The 7,074-nt window shown below is 40.3% G+C and overlaps 1 pseudogene; it reads right to left on the bottom strand.

The window, feature by feature from the left end:
* Positions 1 to 6,731: 6,731 nt before the first annotated feature.
* Positions 6,732 to 6,808, bottom strand: LOC132008835 (U4 spliceosomal RNA; annotated as a pseudogene).
* Positions 6,809 to 7,074: the final 266 nt, after the last annotated feature.

The following is a 7,074-nucleotide window of genomic DNA, read 5'->3' as shown; positions in this document are numbered from 1 at the left end:
CGCACAAGGCAGGGAGCATTAGGCAGAGGGAGAAGCAGGTTCCGTGTTGATCAAGGAGCCTGATGCAGCACTCAGGACTCGATCCCTGGAATTATGACCTGAGCTGAAAGCTGACTGATTTACCCAAATGTCCCCAAAATAGAATTTTATAGAAAGGAAGAAAGAAAAAAGAAAGCTGAATCTTCTCTATCACGAGAGTTAAGCTTTTTTTTTTTTTTTTCCAACAACTATTTAACTTTCTTTTGTATTTGTCTGCAGAATCTTTAATTGTCACTGTGGTTAAATGGGTATCTAAGTATTGTTTCATAGTAACCTATGATCCTACTTGAAAAAAAATTTTTTTTAACTTTTTGATATTTTTGGAGCACCTGGGTGGCTCAGTGGGTTAAGTCTCTGCCTTTGGCTCAGGTCATGATCTCAGGATCCTGGGATCGAGTCCCGCATTGGGCTCTTTGCTTGGCAGGGAGCCTGCTTCCTCCTCTCTCTCTCTGCCTGCCTCTCTGCCTACTTGTGATCTCGGTCAAATAAATAAATAAAATCTTTAAAAATATATATAAGCATTCCTGATCTTGTATGAAATGCCTAGAAACCTGATATATCCTGGTATAATGCTATCATCATAATTCCAGTTATTATCTTAAAATGTATGTCACAGAAATAAACAGATTTCCTTGTCAATTGCATTATAATGAAATCTCATCAGATCTTTAAGCACCATCTTTAGGTCTTTTGTCATTTACAGTTGTTTTACTCTGATGCTTTTGTAATGGTGTTCCTTCAGGTTCTTCATCTTCAAGGAGATTCATGGAAAGAACTTTGACAAGTACGGGTTTCTGATAACTCTTTTGATCATAAACTGAATTGGATAAGAATTTCCAAAACTAATGAAAACCCTGGACTGAAGCAGAACAAATATTACTTAAATGGGATTGAGGGAACTGGGGAGGATGATTATAATTTTTTTATGACATTTTGCTTGAAACATTGCTGGTTCCTTAATGTTTTATTTTTCCAGATTTAAGGAAACGTCTTTTCTTAAGCTATCTATGACTTAAAGCAGTTTGGTAAAATATACCTTTGTAACAAAGATGAAATATTACCCTTTCTCCCTAGTGGATCCCCCAGAACTCAGAAACTCTGGGGTCCTCTTTTCATGGCAATATAGTTAGTTATTTGCAAAAGTTCACTAAGAGTCTGTTGTCCTTGTTACAGGACACAATTGGAAATATTGCTTATTTTACTAAGGCTTTGACTATGTTGAGAATGTGTGTGGATTCAGATATGACCAGTCAGCTTTAAAGGACTGTAGTTGACTTTATGGAGCTAACAAAGCCTCTTGGAAAACTTGGCCTGCTACCTTGCTTACAGAGATCCTGACAGCCTTACCAGGTGAGTAAGGAAGACCACTTCCTGGCAGTCCCAGAAACCTCAGAATATTTGGGGGACCTTGAAAAGAAAGTAATTTACTCAAATCTATAGGTATTGCAGGTGGAGTCAGATGGTGAGTATGTGGCTTGTCTTCCTAGCCTTAAGAGGCTTTTCAAAGACCAATCTAAGATTCCTTATGAAAAGTTCCAGCAAAGCAGATGTAAGAAAACCTGTATGATAAATCACTATTTTTGCTACACTTATATAAATAATCAGGTTCCGTTTATTGAAACGACTTAATTTGCAAACAAATTAGTCTTACTGTGGTTATCTTTGATAAAAGTGAGAGTGATTAGAGAGAGAAAAATCATGTTTCAGTAAAACATAATTTACGGATATAAAATTCTAATGCTATTAATTATCTTTGAGGTTTTGGTTTCTACCCATACAGTAGACTAGATCCTGAATTCTTCTAGTTTCTTAAAATATATGGCCACAACTCTCCTAATTAACATTTTCAATTTTCTCTCACCTTTCTGATTGGGAATCATTGAAAACTAAAACTAAAACTAAAACCCTTTCCTCAAAGCCATGTAAGCGAAAGCTAAATAATTTATAAACTTCAGAGAAATCACCACAACAGCTCATGTATGGACAGTTTTCATGCCTATTGCTGTGCGGCTACTCAGAGAGACCACTACCAGCATTCAGACTACAGACAAGGAAAGTCTATCCAGTTGTCACTGCCAGCCTTATTCCATCTGAAGATGCTTCTAGGCTGACATCTAAAAATCTTCTCAATGGGCTGCCTTCAGAACCCAGACACAGACACTATAATCCACTCCAATTATTAACCATTGTTTTTCTTCTATTTCCATAGAAATACCTTTTATCAAATACCAGATTGTTTGAACCACAGGTCTCACTTTGGGAGCCCTCCACATCTCTGCTTCCTGAAATGAGACACAACTATGTAAGTGAAGCGACCTCCCCTTAGCACGAACAGACCAGTTCCACAAAACGAAACAATCTACCCATTCAGCTCCTAGACTCTGAAGCTTCTTGGGGAAGTTTCGAAGGCAGGACCAGAGGGGAGCAGAATACGCCACCCCAAAAAATGTCACTTGGACATGTGGATTATTTTGAACTGAAGTCAATCAAGACCCAACAGATTTAAGACAAACTTCTACCTCTCCCTTAACGACCTCCAAGAATTTCGACTGGGGGCCTGGCCCAGAAAGACAGCTATTACCAGAGACGACTTTTTATCTGAAAGACATAGATCTGTGTGGCAAGACAACAGCTAATTACCAACATGGTTTTCTTATCGTCCTGTGAATTATCTTCCTCCTCTTTGAAGCCCCAGGCCACTATCCCATTCCTCAGCAGAGGATGGCAAATAAGCCTCAACTCCCTGACATGCCCTTGAGTCTCAGATCGCTGGGGCTCTGGCACCTGGGAAATTTAACTTGTTTTTGTCCTGTTAATCTGTCTTATGTCAATGTGATTATCAGACCAGCCGAAGAACACAAAAGGGAAGAAAGGAAAATTTGTCTGCCCCTATACCTTTAACATGACTGTTCTTCACGTGGCAACGCACCGTGATCTAAAAGACTTGCCTCCATCACCACAACTAAGTAAAAGAAGAATTAAAAAGAATTTAAAAATTCAGTCTCATTGTATCATAGTACCCTGTAGCAGCCCAAACACCTTCCTCCTCCATCTCCCACTTAGCCAACAAAAATCTTGTAATTAAGAAAGGAGGATCCTGGGGTGCCTGGGTGGCTCAGTCGGTTAAGCATCTGCCTAGGGCTCAGGTTATGATCTTTGGGTTCTGGTATCATGCCCCAAGAGGGGCTCCTTGCTCAGCAGGAAGTTTGCTTCTTTTTCTCTCTCTGTCTCTCTCTCTCTTTCCCCTCTGCCTTTCCCACCCCCTGCATGTTCCCTGTCTCTCAAAATAAAATAAATAAAAGCTTTAAAAAAAAAGAGAGAGAGAGAAGGAAGGATCCTTTTCTGACACTTGTCCATATTTAATAATGGGTATAGAAATGCCTGAAGAATTTTTATTTCCTTTACTTCATTTCAAGGTTTTTTGTTTTTGTTTTAGCAAAAAAAACACCCCAAATATTTAGAAGAAATGCTTTTGATTTTGTTGCTGTCATGGCATCTTAGAAAAAAAAAAAAAAAAGCTGTGGACCTGATTATTATGGCAGTGCCACATCTGTCCTTTAACATTTTGTAACATGTATCAATAAAACTCAAATACCTCAATTATACTGGGAGGAACTCACTTGGACACAGCCCTTTATTTTCTAGAAGACACTAACTATTGCTATGAACAAAGGAGAGGACTCAAGAGTAGCTAGGTAGGAGCTCTAAGGATGGCAAACGGGTTGGAAGGTTGACTGTGGGATTTTCCTTGAAGTTGAAAGTTTACATGGTAAGTAGGCTGCTTCTACTTAGATTCTATGTTTATTTGTAGTGGTTTATGGTGGGGAAAGCAGCTGATGAAGAATGTGATATCCTGGGGCGCCTGAGTGGCTCAGTCAGTTAAGTGTCTGCCTTCGGCTCAGGTCATGATCCCAGGGTCCTGAGATGGAGCCCCGCCTCGGGCTCCTTGCTCTGACCCTGCTCCTGTGTGATCTCTCTCTTGCTCACTCTCTCTCTCAAATAAATAAATACTATTTTTTAAAAAAAATGTGATTAACCCCACCCCCACCCCGAACCAGGATTAGAGTCAAGCAAGTAAGTCACTCAAGTAGGGTGTAAAGCTTAAAAATTCAGTCATCAAAGCAAATAATACTTTAATGCAATATTTTTAAAACACAAATTTAGTACAAACACCCCTGTAATGAACAAAACAGCAAAACTTTATTTTTATTTTTTAAAAGATTTTATTTATTTATTTGACAGAGAGAGAGACAGAGAGGGAACACAAGAGGGGGAGCAGGAGAGAGAGAAGCAGCTTCCCTGCTGAGCAGGGAGCCCGATGTGGGGCTCAATCCCAGGACCCTGAGATAATGACCTGATCCAAACACAATCAGAACAAGCAACAGAAACACAAACCCATCTTCAACAAGATTAGGAAATATCTGTACCCCCAGCTCACAGCAAGTGAAGACAAAAAGCAGGTGGAGAAACGAGAACTAAATTTGCAGAGGGGGGGCGCCTGGGTGGCTCAGTGGGTTAAGCCTCTGCCTTCGGCTCAGGTCATGATCCCAGGGGCCTGGGATCGAGTCCCGCATTGGGCTCTCTGCTCAGCAGGGAGCCTGCTTCTCCTCATCTCTCTCTCTGTCTGTCTCTCTGCCTATTTGTGATCTCTCTCTGTCAAATAAAAAAATAAAATCTTAAAAATAAAAATAAAAATAAAATAAATTTGCAGAGGGCTTGGAGCGCCTGGGTGGCTCAGACCTAGTCGGGCTCCCTGCTCAGCTGGGAGTTTGCTTCTCCTTCTCCCTCTACCCTTTCTCTCCCCGATCGTATTCTCTCTCCCTTTCTCTTTAATAAATAAATAAAACCATTAAAAATTAAAATAAATAAGTTAGCAGAGCAGAAAAAGGCCAAACTTTGTTGGAGAGTGTTCTCAAGAAGCAAGACAACTCATTCCAAAAAGGCTTAAGCATTGAAGCCTGGTCCCTAGAAGGCAGTGGTAGGAATGGGGCACTGAAAGCAATGAGGGGTGTCTGAAAAGACTGAAAAAGAAACAGACCTATAAGACTTCCTCCACTCCCATCAGTCAGGGACCCATCCTCCCCAACTCCCCCAGTTACTTTCCTGGGGAGAAACCACCTTAGAGGCTCTTGGGGAACACTAGGCAGGGTGAGGCTTTAAGGAAAGTCTGCTTCCTGAATCGTGAGCGTCCTCCCTCTCTTACCTCACCCTGTGGTACAGCACCACCAGCCAACCTTATCCTTCTCAGGCAGCAGATTAGAGGCTGTCTCTAGATAAACTAAATTGCTACAGAGAAAATACCTACCCATACTGACATTTGGGGACCACACCCACGCCCACAAGCTGGCTGACTATCTCCTCAATCTAAAAATAAGCCCACAAGCTAAGAAGACCTGCCCACTCACACAGAGTTTCCAATCAGCTTTGCAGTGATTCATTTAAAAACCTGAACAAACATCCAAGGATCACCAGATCTTTGAGGAAAGCTTCCAACAGTAAAGACAGAGGCCAAAACAAATAAACCGAAAGGGAAGGAAAAGAATTCAGAGGAAACAGATAATGCAGATGGTAGAAGAAAATTTCAAAAAGTAAATTAATATTATCAGGGAGATAAGATTCTAATCCCTTGAAAGAAGACTGAAATTCTCTCAGAAGGAAGGAAAGAAGGAAAAGGGAAGAAATGAAAGAGAGGAGGAAGAAAATGTAGAAACAACAGGTGATTTTGGAAATTAAAAATGAGGGTAAAGCATGAAAGATAACAAAATTAAAGTATTAATCTGAGAGTTTCAACATCTACCTAAAGGAGTTCCCCAAAGAGAAGACATTGGCAACAAAATTATTAAGGAAACAGCACAAGAATATTTTTCAGAAAAAAAAGTCAACAGGGAACCTCAGTGGCACAGTTGATCAAGCACCCAACTTTTGGTTTAGGCTCAGGTCGTGATCTGGGGGTGGTGAGATCGAGCCCCCCCATCAGGCTCTGTGTTCAGCATAGAGTATGCCTGAGATTCTTTCTCCCTGTCTCTCTGCCCCTCCCGCTCATGCTCTCTCTCTTTCAAATAAATAAATAAACCTTAAAAAGAAAGAAAGAACAAGAGGAAGGAAGAAAAGAAGGAAAGAAGGAAGGAAGGGAAAGAAAGAAATGCCAAGTCTCCAGTTTAAAAGTCCACATTAAGGGCACCTGTGTGGCTCAGTTGGTTAAATGTCTACCTTCAGCTCAGGTCATGATCCCCAAGTCTTGGGACTAAGTCCCACAAGAGGCTCCCTGCCCAGCGGGGAGTCTGCTTCTCCTTTCCCACTGTTCATGCGCATGTTCTCTCTCTCTCTCTCATGCTCTCTCTCTCAAATAAATAAATAAAAATCTAAAGAAACAAAACAAAACAAAATAAAAGCACATATTGAACAAGCAATCATTATATTGCACACCTAAAACTAATATAATGTTATGTGTCAGTTGTATCTCAATGAGAAAAAGTATACTGAGTGCTCAATATAATAAATTTTAAAAACAGCAACACTGTTTTTTAGCAACACTAAGACAAATCAACTTGAAATTTCGGAACACAGAAAAAGAGACGATTCTAGAAGCTTTCAAAGAAAAAAAAAAAAACGCAAACAGAAGACTGAGAGTTGGAATCATGTTGAATTTCTCCACAACACAGCATGCTGGAAGGCAACGGATCATTGTCCTCAAAATTCAAAATTCAATTAGCAATAATCGCGCCTCGGATAAACCTCATTGGCTACGATACTGCCACTGCGCAAAGCTTCAAAATTCAAAATTCAAAAATGGCTTTAACTTAGATATACTTAGATATGCATAGTATCGCAATGTTTTCTTCTCCACACTCTTTGTCAGCATGACATTAGAGGATACGCTCCAACAAAATAAGAGCGTAAAAGACAAAAGAATAAGTCATTGGATCCAGGAAACTGGGCCAAGCAAGGATGACTGCTGTGTAGAAGGTCTAGAAGGAAATCACTACAGATCCAGGAAGGAGGTCTATCCAGGCAAGAAATGGCAGTGATAGTATG

Source organism: Mustela nigripes, chromosome 1 (assembly GCF_022355385.1).
Source record: "Mustela nigripes isolate SB6536 chromosome 1, MUSNIG.SB6536, whole genome shotgun sequence".
Classification (NCBI taxonomy): domain Eukaryota; kingdom Metazoa; phylum Chordata; class Mammalia; order Carnivora; family Mustelidae; genus Mustela; species Mustela nigripes.
The sequence above is the reverse complement of the archived record's forward strand: the minus strand, read 5'-3'. Positions and strand labels throughout refer to the sequence as shown.